This window comes from Schistocerca cancellata, chromosome 4 (genome assembly GCF_023864275.1).
Source record: "Schistocerca cancellata isolate TAMUIC-IGC-003103 chromosome 4, iqSchCanc2.1, whole genome shotgun sequence".
NCBI classification, from domain to species: domain Eukaryota; kingdom Metazoa; phylum Arthropoda; class Insecta; order Orthoptera; family Acrididae; genus Schistocerca; species Schistocerca cancellata.
Window position 1 is genome coordinate 62200878 of NC_064629.1, and position 21845 is coordinate 62222722.

Consider the following 21845-nt stretch of genomic DNA (forward strand, 5'->3'; position numbering starts at 1 on the left):
GGCCGAAGTGGCCGTGCGGTTAAAGGCGCTGCAGTCTGGAACCGCAAGACCGCTACGGTCGCAGGTTCGAATCTTGCCTCGGGCATGGATGTTTGTGATGTCCTTAGGTTAGTTAGGTTTAACTAGTTCTAAGTTCTAGGGGACTAATGACCTCAGCAGTTGAGTCCAATAGTGCTCAGAGCCATTTGAACCATTTTTTTGTCAAACTTGTTGAAAACGAAGATGCAAAATGTTTGTAACTTTTTCAGAGGTCTAGCTACAGGAAGCAGTTTTCAGGATCTTTCTTTGCAATTTTACAGAGGTAAACCAATTATCAGTTACACTGCTCATTCGACTTGTGCTGATATCTGGTCTCCCTTACAACCGCTGTATATGCCACATCCAGCGGAGGAAACTTGGAGGCAAATATCAAAACGTTATTATGGCTCGGCTCTGAGCACTATGGGACTTAACATCTATGGTCATCAGTCCCCTAGAACTTAGAACTACTTAAACCTAACTAACCTAAGGACTGCACACAACACCCAGCCATCACGAGGCAGAGAAAATCCCTGACCCCGCCGGGAATCGAACCCGGGAACCCGGGCGTGGGAAGCGAGAACGCTACCGCACGACCACGAGATGCGGGCGTTATTATGAGTTATGGAATTTACCTAACTGTATTGGTTCTCTCGATGGCAAACATTTTCGCATTCAGTGCTGCCCAAATACCGGGGCCACAGACTATAATTATAAAGGATTTTTTCAATAGTTCTAATGGCTTTGTCTGACGCAGATGGAATGATCACCGCAATAGAGATTGGAGACAACGGATGGAATAGTGTTGGGGCTGTGTTCTGCAAAGCAACACTCGGAGAATTATTGCACAGTAATAAATTGAGAATACCCTAAGCAATTCCCTTGCCAGGCGAGGCAAATAACAATTTTCGTTTCTACTTTGTGGCAGATGAAGCATTCCCTCTCCAGCATAATATAATACGGCCCTTTCCAAAAAGAGATTTAAATGATGCCAGAAGAATATTCAACTTTCGACTATCAAGAGGCAGAAAAAGTGTCGAACGCAGCTTTGGAATGCTAACTTGAAAATTTCGTTCATTTGACCGACCAATTTTTACCAACAGAAGTAACGCTGTGCAGACTATTAAGGCACAGACGAGAAGGCCAATCGTGTGTTCCACAACAAGTTAATAAGTGTTCTGTGATACCGCGTTACCAGATAACAGTGCGTTCAGTCAAAGCAACAATTTGAAGGAAGCAAATCGCTTACGAAATAAATTAGGTGAATACTTTCTGAAACTAACTGGTGCAATCCCTACGCAATGGATACGTGTAGATTTACAAGACCCAGCCATTTAGTACAACAAATTCTTTATATACAGTTCAAATTAAAATAAAAAAACGAAACTTTAAAATAAAACAGTTGGGCGTATTTCATTATACAGCACCATTTGTTAATTTAAAATAACGTTAAGTTCCTAAATTTATCACGTTAATGAAAATTTTATTTGAAGCAACATTTTTGTAAATGACAATTTTGTTAAATTGAAATATAATTGAATTGCTTATTTCGTGTGAGGGTTTCAAAATATTTACAGTATCAGTTAATAATATTACAATTTAATTACTTACTTGTCTTTTACGTAATAAATAAATAAATAAATAAATAATGCACTTACCTGTGGCTTTTATTTCTGATGAAATTACCCTCCATGCGGCACTCGTCACATCTGTCTTACTGTATGTGGAAATGGAATAATTCCAGATGCACTGATGAGCTTACACTAAATTAATGAAACGAAATACAGAATATGTCTTCTCTTCTTCCCATCATATTAATCTCGAAATATCGTACGCTACTAATCGCTGCAGAGACCGGCAATCGGCACGAGGGGAGATACGTCATTTCCGACATGTTGCGCAATTGCACCGCTGTGAATCTTTTCTATCGCCTCCCTTTGGATTTCAAGTATCTGTCCGTGAGTGTGTGGTTCATCTGTGAATGAGATCACATAGAGGACACTACTGTGACCTGTCATTAAGTACTGCTCGAGTGATCGGGACCTGCACCAGGTCAGATTAAAGTCATCGAAGACATTCACGGGCGTGCTGCTACATTAGTCATGGGTGGGTTCGTACAACATCCAAATATTACGGAGATGATTCGGCAAGTCAAATGGGAATCACTGGAGGGAAGACGACGTTCCTTTCGACGAACGGTATTGAGAAAATTTAGAGAACCGTCAATTCAAGCTGGTTGTAGAACTTACATTTCTCACGAAGGCCTGCAGACAATCGTTTTTCCCTTGCTCTATTTGTGAGTGAAAGAAGATGGGAAATGACTAGTAGTGGTGCAACATACCCTCGGCCACACACCGTATGGTGGCTTGTGGACCATATATGAAAATGTAGAAGTAGAACTGTTAGTTCTGTTAATTTCGTGATTTCTACAGATTAAACCGATTAAAAGCGTAACTCATTATGGTACAGTAGCGGATATTTAAATACTTCAAACTGCTCTTGACTCCACATAGTGAACTGAAGTTCCTTTGCTAGGTCTGCAATACTACGAATCATGGTGGCGTTGTTTCCTTGCATGTTTTTAGAGAATGTGTCCTTATACTAAGCGTCAAATAGTAACAAATGTTCTGTACTTTTATGAGCAAATCTGTACACCCCGAAATGTGACTGGCTCCTGCGCAACATGGCGGGCAATTCATGTTTCATTTTTTGTACTGTAAAGTGAACACATTACTGATATAAAATTGTTGTACTGGAACTGATAGATCAGTCGAAAGATGGTTTTTGTAATTTTTTTCTTTCTTTATGGTGGAATGTATCTATAGAGCCTTAGATATACAGCGTTATTCCGTATCACGATTTTTTTGCTTGTCATTGTAATATCCATTACTGGTAGGTTTCTCACGGCAGATTTATTAAACCAACATGAAAAAAGGTGTAATCCCTTAATTAAACGTAAGATAACTTATGATTGTGCCTTAACGCAGCAGGAACAGGACAGTTCACAAAAGTTTCACCACATCTGTTTGCAAAATGATGAAATCACTTTGAAACTTTATAGTCATTTGTCACATTGTAGATTTTCATAAAATCGCTAGTATTTTTGGTATCTTTTTGCTATAGTGGGTGATACGGTATCGAGTAGATTCAAAGACGAAGCCCGTCGGAAACTGATCTTGTCATTTCCGATTACAGTCGAGGCTCTGATATATCTCTCCCACAATCGACACGTATACTGCGTGGGTCACCGCTAAATAATATTTCAGAGCCTCTGTTTATTTCAAAGTTTGTTCACTGCCACAAATGTCACTAAAATCTTCGTTTCACATTTCCTCAGTCAGAAGGATTCAGAAATCCACAGAAATATTTTCAGGTACTTCTGTCCTTCCGAACGGAACCATGATTCCTAGATACTTTCTTTCTTTTCTGTAATAATTTGAAATCCCGGTTAAAGGATGGAAGCTGTGCCTAGAATATAAGAACTTTTAATAGGTTTCGATGAAATACTTATAATATACAGCGCCAGGACCCACGAGACGTTACTTTTCCCGATGCAACTATCATATCAAACAATAAGCTAAGCCAATGTATCTTCGGTCAAGGACTTTCAGCTTTTTGCAAGCGAACTTACTACACAACAGTTGCTCGAACGACCATGCAAGATGCACCAGATATTACTGAAGATCAACGCCTGTCACACATATTTTACCCTTTAACTATGTGAGTCATATTTCAGAGCTTTCTAAGCCTGTCTGTTGTGGAATGATGCAGCTCATTCTCAGTTTAGGTTCTATGTAACTCTTTTTCGTCATCAGTAGCAATACCTCCACGATCCATCGTGGAGGTATTTAGTCCAGGGTTCAGACACTCTGTTGTGGGCTTACTCTTAGACTAAAAGCTCGCTTGCTTAGGAAAACTGGAATTGTTCTCTCCGATTAGGTTTTTGTCCTCATGTGAAGAAGTGGTATGAGGCCTATTTAGTTCCTTACCTCCGCATTTCTTTGGAAAGGTTACTCCTCATTACAGATGACTTGCACAATCGATATTCCTCACCAAGTATTTGAAAAAATATCAAGTGAAGGCACTTGAAAAACTTTCGTTGAATGAACTTTGTGTCTGAAAGCTGCCCCTCTGCGAAAAGCTGCATCAGTTTTCCCTCTTTTATGTCTGGATGGCTCATTTGGTTCCATGCACTTCATTACGTGGAAAGACTGCTCATCACAAGTGATACCACAACATTCCCAATACAGCTATAACTTGGCTTTCAAGTTTATGTCCGTACATCCGCCTTTAAAGCAGTTAGTAATATTACAGACTTGGTCGGCAAAACGGAAATTAAAAGCGATATTCACCAATTTTTGAAGTGAATGTACGTTATTTAGTTCGTTATCACGCAGATGGAAGAGTTCAAAGGTTATTAGTTTTTATTTTGAAAATGATATATTATATAGCTTCACTGATGCCTTTCCTCTACTAGAGTCTTGAAAACAGGTTATAGTACGCACATAAAAAGTAAAATAATTGAAGGAGCATCAAACAGGTGAGGTGGAGTAATTTTTTAAGAAATTATTGAGTCGATTGTAACAAACCAAAATGGAACCCTTCAAAATAAGAGTAATGAAATGTAGCCCAATTACATCAAGTGATACTGAGGGAATTGGATTAGAAATTTACTCTAAAAATAGTAGATGCGTTTTGTTATTTGGCTAACAAAATTACTGGCCATAGCCGAGCTACAGAGAATATAAAATGCAGATAGACAATAGCAAGGAGACCATGACTGAAAAAATAAATTTGTTGCTATCGAATATAAATTTAACTTTTGTTATATCTTTGCTGGAGGTATTTGTCTGAAGTGTAGCCTAGTACGGAAGTGAAATGTTGACAATAAATGGTTCAAACAAGGGCAGAATATAAGTTTTTTTTAAATCTGATGCAAGAGAGGAATGCTGAAGATTAGATGGGTAGATCGAAATACTAATGACGAGATAGTGAATCGAATTGGGCTACAAAGAAATGTATGGTACAATTAAACTAATAGAAAGGTTCGACTAGTAAGAGATACCCTGAGACATATAATGCGTTGTTCCACCCACTTTTCGGCTGATCCCGGCGGAGGTTCGAGTTCTCCGTCGGGCATGGGTGTGTGTGTGTTTGTCCTTAGGATAATTTAGGTTAAGTAGTGTGTAAGCTTGGGGACTGATGAGCTTAGCAGTTAAGTCCCATGAGATTTCACACACACCGAGCGAGGTGGCACAGTGGTTAGCACACTGGACTCGCACTCGGGAGGACGACGGTTCAATCTCGTCTCCGGCCATCCTGATTTAGATTTTCCGTGATTTCCCTAAATCGTTTCAGGCAAATGCCGGGATGGTACCTTTGAAAGGGCACGGCTGATTTCCTTCCCAATCCTTCCCTAACCCGAGCTTGCGCTCCGTCTCTAACGACCTCGTTGTCGACGGGACATTAAACACTAACCACCACCACCACCATTTCACACACATTTGAACATTTTTTCCACCAACTTTTATTGTAAATTGTTTCGCTAGCACAAAATTCGCTTTTAGTGCATTTCCACTGGTAAATGTTGATGTTTCTCTTTCGTGCGTTATTCATCGAAAAGAGACTCAACCATGCTTTGAGATGTACACCGTTGTTCCAGCTTACAGCGTAGCAAACACCTCATAGCGATCGCTTGTAGTGCTGCACCTGGTGGACGTCACGAGAATTACTTCCAGTATTGTACGGCAATTTCGTAAATAGCGCATTTCCATCATAAACGCAACGGCCGAAAAATTGAACCACACGGCGTTTTTCACGCACATACTTAATGAAACAAAGACCATCTTTATAACATTATCTGATCGAAAAACCGTGGAGAGACTGGAAGTCTCATAACTAGTAACTCAATAATCTTACAGAACATCTACTGAAATAACGTTGGAAAACGCAATTCCACCGATGAGTTTTATTTTCTACTTTCGCTCGTGTTGGTCAACAAACTACTAAACAATACTGTTTCAGATGTTAACTTTTTTCCATATGACAGAAACTTCCTTGGAGTCTTCGAAACTTTAACTATAATAGTTTGCTGATGGCTTTTCGCATAACTTAGGTTACTTCTGATTTCATCTAAGTAATGTGTATCACATATGTACCAAGTTCTGTTCAAATTGTGACATAGTTCTGTATCCTTAGTGATTTAGTAATTTCGTTATATTATCACAACGTATCTTTACCGTTCGTATACAGGGTCTAACAGAAAGGTATGGCTAAACATTCAGGAAACATTCCTCACACACAGAGGAAGAAAATTTGTTTATAGATATGGGTTCCGAAACGTTTCGTTTCAATGTCAGAGATAATTTTCTACTTCTCTTTATGATCATATTAATCATGGAAAACACATAGAAACAAAACGAACCAACGTTAGATGAGACGTTCTATTGCTTGAAATTCTAACATCAAAGTAATTTTAATGAAGCAGTGTAAAAGCGTGTTTCCCAAAGTGTCAAATATGAACAGAAAATTCTTCAGTATAATGACGACACTGAGCACATGTTTTCCACATTTTTGGGGATTTAGGAGAGAAGAACGAAAGACTTGGTTGCGATCCTGATTACCGAAAGCTTCTACCTACTTATTTAGAACAACTTTCAACATAATTGTCGAAAGCGAATAAGTGACTAATGGCGCCTATGGTCAAATACTGTTTTCTTCGCAACAGATTTGCTGTCTATGATATTTCGCTGTTCATTCGAGTAGTATCTCTAAGATCTACTGTTGATAGAATTGTGGGGTCTTCGGAATTATGGGAAGTGTTACTTGATACAGAGTTGGTCAACTGCTCGAAGAAAAAAAGTTTAACTTCTCAGTGACGTTTTTGTTATACGGTCATACTTAACAATTTATGAAGTTCAAACACGTTACCCAAAACAGATTATACAGGGTGTTACAAAAAGGTACGGCCAAACTTTCCGGAAACAAGGACTTTTTATCCATTGTGAATGTGGAACACTGCGACTGTGGTGTGAAAAGGTTTTCAGAAATTACTGCAACCAGTCGCCTTTTATGTAGATGTATTTTATTTAACCATGACCGGTTTCGAGCTGCCTAGCAACTCATCATCTGATGATGAGTTGCTAGGCAGCTCGAAACCGGTCATGGTTAAATAAAATACATCTACATAAAAGGCGACTGGTTGCAGTAATTTCTGAAAACCTTTCCGGAAACATTCCTCACACACAAATAAAGAAAAGATGTTATGTGGACATGTGTCCGGAAACGCTTAATTACCATGTTAGAGCTCATTTTAGTTTCGTCAGTATGTACTGTACTTCCTCGATTCACCGCCAGTTGGCCCAGTTGAAGGAAGGTAATGTTGACTTCGGTGCTTGTGTTGACATGCGACTCATTGCTCTACAGTACTAGCATCAAGCACATCAGTACGTAGCATCAACAGGCTAGTGTTCATCACGAACGTGGTTTTGCAGTCAGTGCAATGTTTACAAATGCGGAGTTGGCAGATGCCCATTTGATGTATGGATTAGCACAGGGCAATAGCCGTGACGCGGTACGTTTGTATCGAGACAGATTTCCAGAACGAAGGTATCGCGACAGGAAGACGTTCGAAGCAATCGATCGGCGTCTTAGGGAGCACGGAACATTCCAGCCGATGACTCGCGACTGGGGAAGACCTAGAACGACAAGGACACCTGCAATGGACGAGGCAATTCTTCGTGCAGTTGACGATGACCCTAATGTCAGCGTCATCGAAGTTGCTGCTGTACAAGGTAACGTTGACCACGTCACTGTATGGAGAGTGCTACGGGAGAACGAGTTGTTTCCGTACCATGTACAGCGTGTGAAGGCCTATCAGCAGCTGATTGGCCTCCACGGGTTCACTTCTGCGAATGGTTCATCCAACAATGTGTCAATCCTCATTTCAGTGCAAATGTTCTCTTTACGGTTGAGGCTTCATTCCAACGTGATCAAATTGTAAATTTTCACAATCAACATGTGTGGGCTGACGAGAATCCGCGCGCAATTGTGCAATCACGTCATCAACACAGATTTTCTGTGAACGTTTGGGCAGGCATTGTTGGTGATGTCTTGATTGGGCCCCATGTTCTTCCACCTACGCTCAATGGAGCACCTTATCATGATTTCATACGAGATACTCTACCTGTGCTGCTAGAACATGTGCCTTTACAAGTACGACACAACATGTGGTTCATGCACGATGGAGCTCCTGCACATTTCAGTCGAAGTGTTCGTACGCTTCTCAGCAACAGATTCGGTGACCGATGGATTGGTAGAGGCGATCCAATTCCATGGCCTCCACGCTCTCCTGACCTCAACCCCCTTGACTTTCATTTATGGGGGCATTTGAAAGCTCTTGTCTACGCAACCCCGGTACCAAATGTATAGACTCTTCGTGCTCGTATTGTGGACGGCTCTGATGCAATACGCCATTCTCCAGGGCTGCATCAGCACATCAGGGATTCCATGCGACGGAGGGTGGATGCATGTATCCTCGCCTACGGAGAACATTTTGAACATTTCCTGTAACAAAGTGTTTGAAGTCACGCTGGTACGTTCTGTTGATGTGTGTTTCCATTTCATGATTAATGTGATTTGAAGAGAAATAATAAAATGAGCTCTAACATGGAAAGTAAGCGTTTCCGGACACATGTCCACATAACATATTTTCTATCTTTGTGTGTGAGGAATGTTTCCTGAAAGTTTGGCCGTACCTTTTTGTAACACCCTGTATACGCATCTACCGTCAATGGTATGCCGGGTGTAACTAAAAGGTATGGCCAGGTTTTTTAGAAACATTCCCCCCAAATAGAGGGAGAAAGAATGTTATGCACCCATGGGTCCGTAAATGCTTTATTTCCACGTCAGAGCGTGTAGACAACACACTTGGCGTAGCCAAACAAAATTAAGTAGTGTTCGCAAACAACGGGCCTTCCAAGAATAGCCTACAACATCATGTTATAATATACAGAAATTAGAATTTTGGTTGCATTTTAAAGAAGCTGTCATCTCAGACCAAGTATGAATTTTCTGCCTGAAATGTGTTGTATGATTTTGAATGAATGTGTATGTTAACATTACTTTGCTCTGTGGTGGTGGTGGTTAGTGTTTAACGTCCCGTCGACAACGAGGTCATTAGAGACGGAGCGCAAGCTCGGGTTAGGGAAGGATTGCGAAGGAAATCGGCCGTGCCCTTTCAAAGGAACCATCCCGGCATTTGCCTGAAACGATTTAGGGAAATCACGGAAAACCTAAATCAGGATGGCCGGAGACGGGATTGAACCGTCGTCCTCCCGAATGCGAGTCCAGTGTGCTAACCACTGCGCCACCTCGCTCGGTGCTTTGCTCTGTCTTTCCTGAAGCTGATGCTGCCACCGCACGGCTGCAAGAAAGACGATTACCTTGACGGTTTAACCCGCTGCTGAGGTGTTTCTGGTTCGTGATGCTGGGTGTTTTGATGCTGTGGACGTGGGCGCCAAATGAAGTGGCAGCCTGAGTTGACTGTCAAAACACCGGCGTGGAAATACTTGCGGCGGCAGAAGCAGAACAGGGAATAGGCTCCACGTAGGGCTAAAAGGCAGAGCTTAGGATCTTTACATAATCGCAGTTAGACATCTGCGAGACACATGGGGGTCGCTAGTAGTACATAGCCGAGTTACGTACGCATTGTCTAAAGAAATGTCCTCAGGAAAGTTCGATCATTGGTGGCTGCAACTAGCGAAATCGTTTCCCATTGTATTAAATGAGAATCAGGTTATGTGTGATTAACTAATGCCACGAAAATCTGAACACAGCGTTTTATTAATATCGATGACACGTGCGTACCAACACCTCACGAGTTTCTGCGATGAAAATTCGCAGATTAATGGCAAATAAACCAGATGCAGCAGTACACCGTCAATGAAACTTTACTTACTGTAACATCCATACGCATTCAAAGATGCTCACTAAGACAGACTATAGCTATTGTCAGCACCTACATCTGACCGATATTCTTTGTTGATTACTTGAACAGGTCAGTCACTACAATCCGAATTAAAAGCAAGCGATTTGAAAAACTCAGCCAGAACGCAGTCATACGGTGATTACCACTACTGACAGTAATTCAAAAGTGGCGTGAAATATGTAAAGTTTTAAAAACCCAGTTTTGGAGGAACTGTTAAAGATAAAATAGATTCCGTCCAGTTCTCCGATCTACGATTGTTTCACATGTCTCTTTCTTTCTGTAAGCAGTCAGCTCACTACTTACGTTGCTACGAAATCACAAATCATTCCTACTCGACAGTGCATCAGATACAGTAGGCAATGACACCTGGAAAATATGTGAAAAACTGTGATCCCGTATGACTTACTACTGTGGCCTCCTTTTAGGTATCTTGCAACTTCTCAACCTCAGCAGTTCTGCAAAGCCAATTATTTAATGGGAGAAAAAAAATTACCAGGGAAAGATTCGAAGTACCAGGAATTAATCACATGCTAGGCAGACGCCGTGACCACTTTTTTAATGCTTTTTTTCTTTTTTTACTAAACAGTCAAAAAGTAATTTTCTTGTAGTATTTATTGTATTCGCGTGTATCAATAAAGAAGTAGTAAAATAATTAAATGTGCTGGTAATCACTCAGCTACGGAGGCAGACACTATGCTAGTACATGAATAGTAGTCGTCCCACCACACATCTAACAAACGCACTGTAAAAGGAGTGAGTATGGTGAAGAATAGAAAGATTTATGAAAGTCTCTAAAAACCAAATCCATCTGGTTACCTTAATCGTTGTCTTTGAGTATCATATCAGAAGAAAGCGTATAGAGTTTTACACAGTCATTGTTTTTATAATCACGTGGTGATAATTTTTTTCTGGATAGGTCATTACGTCAGACCTTAGAAAGAACGTTATCTAGAACTGAGTGATGTGAGATGGTACGTCTGTAGAGCTCTTTTCTTTTTCTTTTTCCTTTTTCTTTCTCTCTCTCTCTCTCTCTCTCTCTCTCTCTCTCTCTCTCTCTCTCTCTGGTCAGAGCGTCTACAGCCATTGTCCTACCATCCAAATAATCAAAGAAAAGTGCTTTAGTCATTGTTCATTAGATCACAAAACACGCAGAGGAGCTGAGAAACTGCAAAAATCCAAACAACCGCAGGTGAATTATACCCTATGCGTTTGACTCACACCATCGAAACGGAATTTGTTACCGAGAGTCAGTCACTCAACGAATTACAACAATCCTTGAAAGTATATTCTGTAATGTGAAAACTACCAAGAAGGTATCTATGGATCCACAACGTACATTCGATGAATGGTACACCAAAAAAAAATGAAAAATTCTTATTTCATTCTCAATTTGGCACAGTTGCCTCATAATGGTCACCAGTTGTGACTGTTACGAAGAGCTTCTGAGTCCGCAGCGTCGGGCAGGTCAGAATACAGGGTAGCTTGCAGGCTTGCTTACTGAAGAAGTGGTGTCTCGTTCGCAGAGACTGAATGGCTCAATTCCCCGGGAGCAGGCTCCGTCCGGAGCTCGTAAACCTGCGCGGGCATCCAGCCGAAAGAGCACCATCAAACGCTCCTCACACTGAATCGCTGTACTGTTCTCGTCTCGCTTCGCACAACTCCACCAATTCCAAGTTTGGCTCAGACGAAAGAAATAAAATAAACAGTGTGCTCTGTTCCAGCAGTAAGCTTTTCGTAAATGCTCCAAGCGATCCAGACCGCTATCATTTTGTTTTTCTTTTTGATTTCAGCGTATTTCTAGGAGACGATGGAAGATACATCAAAAATTGTTTTGAGAAGAAAACTTTATATACATAGATAAAAGAATAATCCATCAGCATAAAAATGACAGATGCTGTTATTAAAAATTCACGTATTTTAACGAGGACAGTTCAAGATATTTCCTTTGTGAATGCTGCATCTGCTGGCAGTTGTGTAGATTTTGAATGCCTAGACCATGAATGGAACTGTTTATTTAGTTTGTTTCTACATGAAGATGACGACATTTCTAAGTTACTGATACTTCTGTTAATTAGAATGTTAAGAATCCGAAAATTATTTTCGATAGCCCTACGACTGATCACGTGGTTCTAAACAACAGCGAATTTTCTTCTTATTTTATCGCTACTACATGCTAGCACTAAGAATATTTTTTTCTGATGTTCGTTCCACTCCCTCTCCAGGCGAGGTTTTTAGCTTTTAGTGACTGGAGAACGTCGGATGTTAGTTCTGTATTTATCTTTGATGAGAATGTGCTTATCTTTGGTGAAAGTGCTCTTATTTTTGGTTAGAATGTAACTTGGAACGATGTCTTAGAGTTCTAATGATTTACAGTTAATTATCTATGCTTTGCGATGGTCGCTTACCCTCTGGAGTCAGATATAAATATTCTTTAGGTATATGTTAATTCTAATTATAACATCATGGAAAATTAGTCTCCTCTTTCACGTAACTGTTTCCGCGTTTCATTCTGACTATAATTCTTTGGTGAGTCTAATACTGTACCCTGCATCGAGTGGTATTGTGCTAACTGCAAAGTGCAGCTTGTCATGTATTTATTTATGTAGGAAAGTAATGGTTAGGAGCTCAAAATGATTTAAAAACTGTTTAAGTAGCACAATATATAATTGTCCCCAAAATCTATTTAAATCACTATGGCACATACACAACATTAGTGCTCAGACCATACGGTACCAAAGGCTTCAACACGTAAGAACTTTAATCTAAAGGAAATTCACATGTAACGGGAAAATTTGAATAACGCTCATTCGAACAAAGTATATTGAATTTATCTGATCACCAATCATATAGGTTAATAGCAAACCGATTCTGTACCATGCACCGAAGTCAAGGCACTTAAAAAAAAAACAGTATCGCGAGAGATACGCTTTACAGTCATTAAAGATTTGTCGCAATTCTCCACTTCTAACCTCCTAATGCCTATCAAGAATGTAAGTATGCATAAAACACATGATATTAGTAACTGATTAACAGACTCTCCACCCCTACACCAGCAGACAGCATATTACCGAACAGTGTCAGGACACAGATCAGATCACACTCCTCTATAGTAGGGGAAATACGTGCCTGCATGGACTCAGTGACCTGACAACCTTACATCATCCAACCACACCTGTCACTTCAAGATCACCTGTCATCCGTCCTTCCTCCGCACACCCTTCCTCCTCTGCCAGTAGGGTCGTATGCCTATGGCTGGCTGGTGGTCCAGTCTGTGGAACAACTTTGACAGCCAAGGCAGCAGCACCGAGCGGGAAGAGTTGGGCAGCACGTGCATAACCAAATTCTCCCCCATCCCATTTTATGTCAGGACCAGACATGCATCACAGCCTCACCTAGTCCTGCAGCTTATGCCTTCACGGCTATAATGCAGTCAGTGGCCACCAGCCTTACACTTAAACACTGTCTAATTTTATAATTGTGCTATTAGTCACCTGGAGTATTTCCAGGAATGAGATGTTATTACCACTTCATCAGCCTGACATACTATTCATAGTAAGTTCCTCCTGTATAGAGCTCCAATCACAATTTGGTCGCAAACTTTAAGAGAATGAATGTCCTGTACAGTAAACACATAGGGTCTGCAACAACCAAGTAACAATTTTCTGATGTATGATAGACTTTTGCCACCATCCTACATTATTTTGTCTTGTTTCTATTACACTACACGTCCTTGGTGTTATCACCTCAGATATCTAGTGTTTCCATTAAAACCCAAAAGCTTCTGTTCCAAACTCTGAATAATTACTATGTGTAATGATTTTTTCTAACTGTATCTATAAATCAATGTAATACTACTAATGTTGGAATGATGCAGGCCCCTGATCTATCTGTGGAATATGTACACATATTAAAAGGATTCTGGAAGGTTTTTCATTCTTCTGTTAAAGCATAGGTACATTCTGTTATCTCTCTCTTACATATGTAACATCTTATTTGGTAGCATCTGCTTTTATCTTTTATTCGATATATTCACTAAAATAATTTTATGGGAATTTCTGTTAACAGGAACAGAGAAAATGTCTTGTGTTACTATGAACCCCACAGCCTACGTTACGTCAAATTGGCCACCTCTTTCGCCTGGCTGTTAATTATACAGAAAGTTCTGAATACTTACTTAGTAAAAAGCTAAATAAAATTATTAACAAGCATTACACCTATTACAAAACTGTCCTTTAACATATATAAACTACGATGAGCTGAAATTGTACAACTATTGTGCTACCAAAATGTATACCACTGTAAAGTTACGTCTCTTTCGATAACAATATTTACAAGCAGAGTAAAGATGTAGTGATAGGTTGTTGCCTAGCAGGCACACTAGCCTACATATTTTACAACATTTAGAAAATAAATTTTTTAAGGGGCAGTCAAGTGAGATACATAGGTGATGACATAAATCTAATAAATAGAAATATAAAAGAAATAAGTGACGTCCATAACATCTTCTGTGATGTGTGTAACAACATAAAATGTACAATTAAAATTAGGGACTACAATGTGATTAACTGTTTAGCTGTGAGAATAACTATTGCTAATAGTAAACAGGAATTCAATATGTTACACAATGGGACAACCACAGATGGTATCATACATCACTCTTTCTTCCACCCTGAAAGACATAAACATGCCTTTTTTCAATGCAATGATTGAACAAGAAATTAAGCTATCTCTTTCAGAGGGAAACAGGCAAAACGAATTAGATGCATTACGATTTGTAGCAATATGTACTGGGTACACTTCAGATATAGTACATAGATTATTTAACAGGACGTTGAAGGCTAATGAAAATCTAAAATGAAAGATAAGTGCTAATAGATATACAGAACAAAAAAAACATGTTTGGCACACTACCATACACAGGGAAAGTATCTGATAAAACTGAAGACATGTTTTGTAATACTAGTACCACAGTAGCTTTTCATACTAACAACACTATCAAAATTAATATAGTGTTAGTACACAACGTAGGTTAGTTAAGTCAGTTAGACTAGTCTGAAAAATACAGAGTTGAGTGCAGTGACTGTAATAAAGTCTACACAGGTCAAACTCAGTGGAAATCATGTGTCATGTACGAGGAATATATTTGCAAAAGTGACAACAATCAGTCCACTTTCTCTCTACACCTGAAAAATGAAATCCATTTCATTTTTAAAGCAGAGGACAACTTATAATTACTGCAAAAATTGACGATGACTGTTATACGGCTATTACAGAACAACTGGAAATTTAAAAATATTTTCAAAAACACTGTATTATTTTAAAAGAAAAAACTGACATGAGAAACAGAAATTTCGTCGAAAATTTTAACGACATACTTTATCCCATGTAACTGCTTCAATAGAGACATTAATTTGTCTGGTCTTAATTTGATGTTAGTATCGCATTACCCAACTATTTTTTCACACTGTATGTTTAGTGATCTGTTTTATTTGTGTTACAACGTCTTTATATAGCTTCTGACATCTGTTAAACAGCTGAAGTATTGTTTTTATTCTCATTAAACGTCTTCAAACACAGCTGTTGTAATTGTATCACTGTATACAAGTTAAACATAGCTAGGCTTAGACGCTTATTATCTTCTTTTGACATGGTAATTTTTGTGCAAAGTCTGTCTATGTAAGATTAAATTCTTTATATTCTAATATGGACAGTCAGTAAACTTACATTAACTGTACATTTCACACAACATGATTTTATTGTAACATACATCTCTGTGCCTGTGAAAACCTAGTTACATCTGTTATACTGTAATATATTCAGACAATTCCATATATTCAGACAATTCCAGTAGGCATTCACTTTATGTGTCTGTATGGCCTGCTTCATAAAAGTTACAGTGCTATCGAAGCAGTGAACATGTGAATATGATTGTAGGTTTCTTCACACTACTGTCTTGGAATGCATGTAAGCAGTCACCTCTATGTATTTTGTCTTCTGTCACCGCAACTGTGATTGTAACATGTGTGAGTTGCTATTAGGTACAGGATATAGAGTATTTGTTATGATTATCATATGTATTTATCATAGCAGACGACACACAGCTTGCTAATCGCAAGGTACTAGTCACTATTGATGTATGAACAACTCTAAGACCATCTTTGGTTCTACCAGTGAACAGTGATCAGCTGTGCCATCAGCTATATGTGGTAGATATCTGTTCACAGTGGTAACACTGATTGCAGTTATAACATCAATAAGTGCACTACCTTGCACAGTTATTATAGATTGTGTGTTGTTTGTATTGAGTTGCATCACTGTGTGTGGTATGCTTTTATTTTCAGTGTCGAATTCATGATATTATAACCTGACATTAACTATTTTATATTCAAGTATAATGGCACTGTGGATACTTTTATGTGAGTATGTGATATTTAATTACATATATGTTGTCATTATCCTTCACATCAGTTAAGATATTAGTGACAGTTTAAGCATTTGAAGTTCCTTGTATGCTACTTTAATTGGTATTCAGGAAATAATGGTCATTTGACTCCAAGGAGTCTGTAAATCAAGAATTTTATCAGCAGCTCAAGGCTGTAATATGGAATTTTTCAAATAATTTGTATTACTATATGTCACAGTATCACCTTGCTCTATTACTGGGCCACTCAGAATATGTAACAAATCTACCAAACAGACCGCATACACTATACCTGCTTGTAACCAAGAGCATTTGGGAATTTTAATTTTACTTTCTCTTTCCTGAATGTTTTAAGTAGATTCAATTGGAGGTTTATAAACAGATTATTTTGGAATACACTCAAATATAGCAAACACCTTTAAACTAATGCCTCCATTGATCACACTTGAAGCACATTTACAGAAAATGCTGATATCTTGTACTCCCAATTCATATCTAGATTTCCTCCACACAGTGTGTTTCAGGCAATTTGTATACCTTGCTTACATATTGGCCATGACTACCTCTGTTTTCATTTTTGTAAATCTCAATCTCTTCCATTCTCAGTTTTCCCCAAAATTGCCCTTGAAGTAGTAATTTCTTTAAAAGGGTCCAAATTAAGTCTATAACATATTTTGCCTCTTTCCCTCAGGAACTGTGGAATAGAAAGTATTTGTAAGAACAGTATTGGTTTATGATAGTTTTTTCTTAAGATCTGACAAGTATATAAAAGCACAATGTCCAGTCCACCACATGTTGATACAATACAACCATACTTTCTTTAAGCAGATCCGAATAGGAATGGAGGATTATAAACAAATCTTTTGTATGGCCCATAATGTAGTAAAAACGCTCTCTGGAAGTCTTCCATATTCTGCATCTAAATGTATATGTAACATTTAGTGAAGATTATTCTACAGTGATAATTGTGTTCTTCTTAGTTAACCAACCAGTACAGCTTGGGTTTGTGAGCATCTAACAGGGATTCAGACTCTCCCACTCAACCAGAGAATCTACAAAGTTTTTGCAAGTGTATTTATTCTGCCTTTTCCAAATTCCAAATGTGTATGCAGAAAAACCCCTATTATTGCAATGGTAGCTGTGAAAGCCACCTCTTATATAGGCTAAAGACATGGATTGTGGTGGGTGTGGAGTGTTTTAGAACTGTAGCACATCATAAGCAGATGTGTTGACTTCACATGTCTTCAATAAAGTTTAAAGTTTGAGTTGTTAAACATCTAGCTCAATGACGACCTAATAATGGAGACAGCGACTTTCACTTTCTTCTATGTTAATACAACAGAAGAAAATGAAGACTGCTGTAACAACCCCACATCTGGGACCAGCTGGCACTTTTCAAGTACTGCTGCTAATCTTTCTTCCCACCCAAACCAAACCATCCACCTTCCTTTTTTAAAAAAAATAGCCAAATACAATAAACAAAACTAAATTAAAAATCATAAAAATTATAAAGTTAATCAAATATAAAATGATCTGAAAATCATTTAACTATAAAATTTTAGCCTAACATAAAAATGATTGACAATCAGTTAAATACTAATTTTAACTGAATCATAAAATATGACACACATAACAAATTTAAAATTTTGAGAATAAAGAGAAAAAATATTTATAAATATATAATTCTTTATATATGTAATTGGATTCATTTGTTAAGAAACTTATAATAAATCTAATTCTTTCAAAAAATTGAATGAGTTAGAACAACATTTTTGTATAATACTACCGGCATGAATATTTAAATACCAGGTATGGAAAAAAATTGTGTGGAGGTTAATAATGAATTTAAAATTATTTTGCTAGGTGGATGTAATAAATTAATTAATAATATGATTTCAATTATTCTGAAGAAGGAAATATTTAAGTTAAATATAAGGGAATGAAAAAAAAACAGAATAATAATGAGCTTAACAATATAGAATTTAAACTAAAATATGAGCTTTCTAATTTTTAAACATCTAATACATTTTTGTATTATAAATTAGCTCTACTATAAATCTAGTAGTGAAATATTCTCAATTTACATCAACTTGATTTTCTATTTTTATTTTAATCCATTCAATTTCATATTTTTCATTTTTATTTTACAAAGTAATTTTTATCTATTACTTTTTTAAAATATATTAAATTATATAGAGAATTACAAATCTCAGATTAGCTCATCCATTTACTTTAGTAAAATTAATAAATTCATACACTACTAAAGATTAGAGAAAGCTAATTTAATTAATTTTTTAATTAAGAGAAGAATTGAAAGAAACATTGTAAACGATTACCTTATTGTATTATTGAAAACAATGATGATGTTTTTAAAAAAGATGAAGCTAAACCAATAAAAGGAGCAATTCCGTTTTCCACTAATATATTTTTGGAAAAGCCAAAGATATAAGAATTGCTCATAATATTTTGTTGAAAAAGCATTTAAAAAACATTAAAAACTATAAATTTTTAAAATGATATAAACATGCTTGTTTATAACTTCTTATTGAATGCATCAAAGACAGAAATTATGAAAACTGTGATGAAACATAATTTAAAAATTTTACAATAAATTTTATAAAATGTTGCAAGTAAATATAAAGGCAAGAGATTAAGTTATGAAACTTAAGCATGAAACACAATATTAAAGGATTTCTAGAGAACATTTAAACATAAATAATTTCAATATCATGGATCTGGTTGGACATTAAAAAAAATGATTGAGGTACAATTAGCAACTAATAGATATATTCCATTCAGAGGTTACCTTATACTGAACTATCAGGACCTTTTTTGAACTTCATCCTGAAGTGTCGTTGCACTGTTATGACTGACTGATGTGAGTGGATTTTAAGCACGACATACGCTTTCTCGGCTCCTGTCGCCATTTTGTCTCACTGCGCTCTCGAGCGCTCTGGCAGCAGAAACCTGAAGTGCGGCTTCAGCCGAACAAAACTTTATGAATTTTTCTACGTATCTGTAGTGTCGTGACCATATGCCAATGAATGGAGCTACAGTGAATTTATGAAATCGCTTCAATCATTTGTAATAGCCCTGTATATATATTCCACCATATAATTTATCATCCTTTCATGTAATTTTTCGCATTAAATAAGATGTCTAAAAATGAAGTACACCACTAATTTTCTAAGTGACTGTTATAGAAACAGATAATCTTTTTCTGAGCTAATCAATTACTTTTTAACTGAAATAAAATAATTAATCAAATGATAACTGATTGAGAAACAAAAATAAGAATTCCAGGCAAGGAATTTAAAAAATTGGCTTGGCAAACTCTTGTCTAACACTAATAGATTTTCTATAGTAGGACCAAGTATTAGTTTTAAAGCAAAATTATAGACTGACTATCATATTTTAGATCCATGATGGTTGAACTGGTATATATAAAGTAATTCATTAGCTCAGAAAAAGATTATCTGTTTCTATAACAGTCACTTAGAAAATTAGTGGTGTATTTCATTTTTAGACATCTTATTTAATGCCAAAAATATATATATATAAGATAATGTGAAGATAGTTCAGTTGATATATTTGATGATTTTATTCTTCAAAAACAGGAAGTAGTTAGAATATAATTTAGGAGAGGTTGATATTAAGGAACGGATTTCATTTTGGAAAAAAATAAAAAAATAAAAACAAATCAATTAGTTACAAATATTCATATTTTATAAATATTTTGCAGAGAAGATGATACAAATTTAATTCATATTTATCACGAGTTTGTTTGTTTTGCTATAAATGTTGACGATTTTAGAGTAATGTGTATTAAATGTTGGAATAATGATAAATTTGGATTTATTACAACTAACACGACAAAAGAGTAAAGAATGAAAAAAGAGAAATAAAACTAAAGATTTGTTAAGCACATAAGAAAGTAATAAAAATATGAAATTATAAAGAGATAAAACATTTAAAAAATTAATGATTGAACTTTTTTGATTTTGGTTAAATGTCTGTAAAACATGAAAGTCTGAAAGGACTCACTACACTTTCATTGTATGATTATGAAGTTGTTAAATAAGCTAAATGAAACAGAAAGAGAAGAGAAGCATATATAACACAGAACAGCAACCCAGAAAATAATTTAAAAAAGAAGAGCAACTTGTTAATAATGCAACAGAAAAAGTTAAACAAGGAGTTGAAAGTGCAGATTATGATGTACTGAAAACCATAGAAAGTACAAGAACAAGTGGTTCTTGCTGTTACTTATCACCATTCCTTACAAGAATTTAACAACACAACAACAATTAAAAAACATGATAGTGATAAAACAGGTTTGGTACTAAGTGACTCAGAAAATATAGTTTATTGATAAAATACGAAAAGAAGTAAAAAATAGAAAAGAGTTGAAAGTTGAAGAACAATATATTAAAGAAGTAAACATAAGGGAATCAATGTTGATACACAAATCATAGTGAAGATGAAGTTTTTCCGTTAAGACATGTTGCCACAGCTAAATTTGTTGGGAAACTAGCAATAAAATTTGATGGAGGTAAATTAAGTTGGTGTTATGAATCTTTTAACTAAAAAACATTACTATGGATATTATGGGTTAAAAAAATTTCTTCTACTAATTTATCAAATTATGCAGACATATTATTTCATTCTGGAGCAAAATATTCTGATAAAATCCACATAAAGTAAAATCAAGTAGAGACATTAAATGCAATAATATCATAAAGTAAATTGTCATAGTTAAATTATCAGTGTATTTAATCTCTAGTTTAGATGAGATAACAAGTGAAATTTTAATAGCAAAAACACAGAAGAAGGAGATTTAACAGATAAACTAGCAGCAAGCCATGCTAAAGAATAAGATGGAAATAAAAATTATTATAATGATGGTTTTAGAGCAAGAAAAATGTTAACAAAAAAATTAATGATCTTATTTTTTGTAGTTGTATAGGCGTCCCTTATTTAATTAGATTTTTCAATCATTTGCCTCACACTTTTCAGAAATGATGAAAAAATGTTAAATATTTAGTAAATACATGAATAAATATATTGCTTTTTGAAATGCATCTTCCTGAATGTAATTACTATCGGACAGGAACAAAATTAGAAGAAAGGTGAGTCAGATGTGATCTAGGGATCAATAAAATACACAATACTTCTATAAAAAGTAATTTTATAAAGATAATAAATAATAAGTAAAAGACATGAACCAAACAAAGAACATCAAAAAATAGCTGATGAATGAATGTATGCCAAAGATGTTTCATTAGGAGAAAAATAAGCAGTGATAGCTGTAAGAGAAATGATGTTTCGCAAACGACATTGGTTATGGACCTTGGTCAAAAGGATTGGGGATTAAAATTTCTTTCAAGTAAGATTATTCTGTCAAGTTTCTAAAAATTT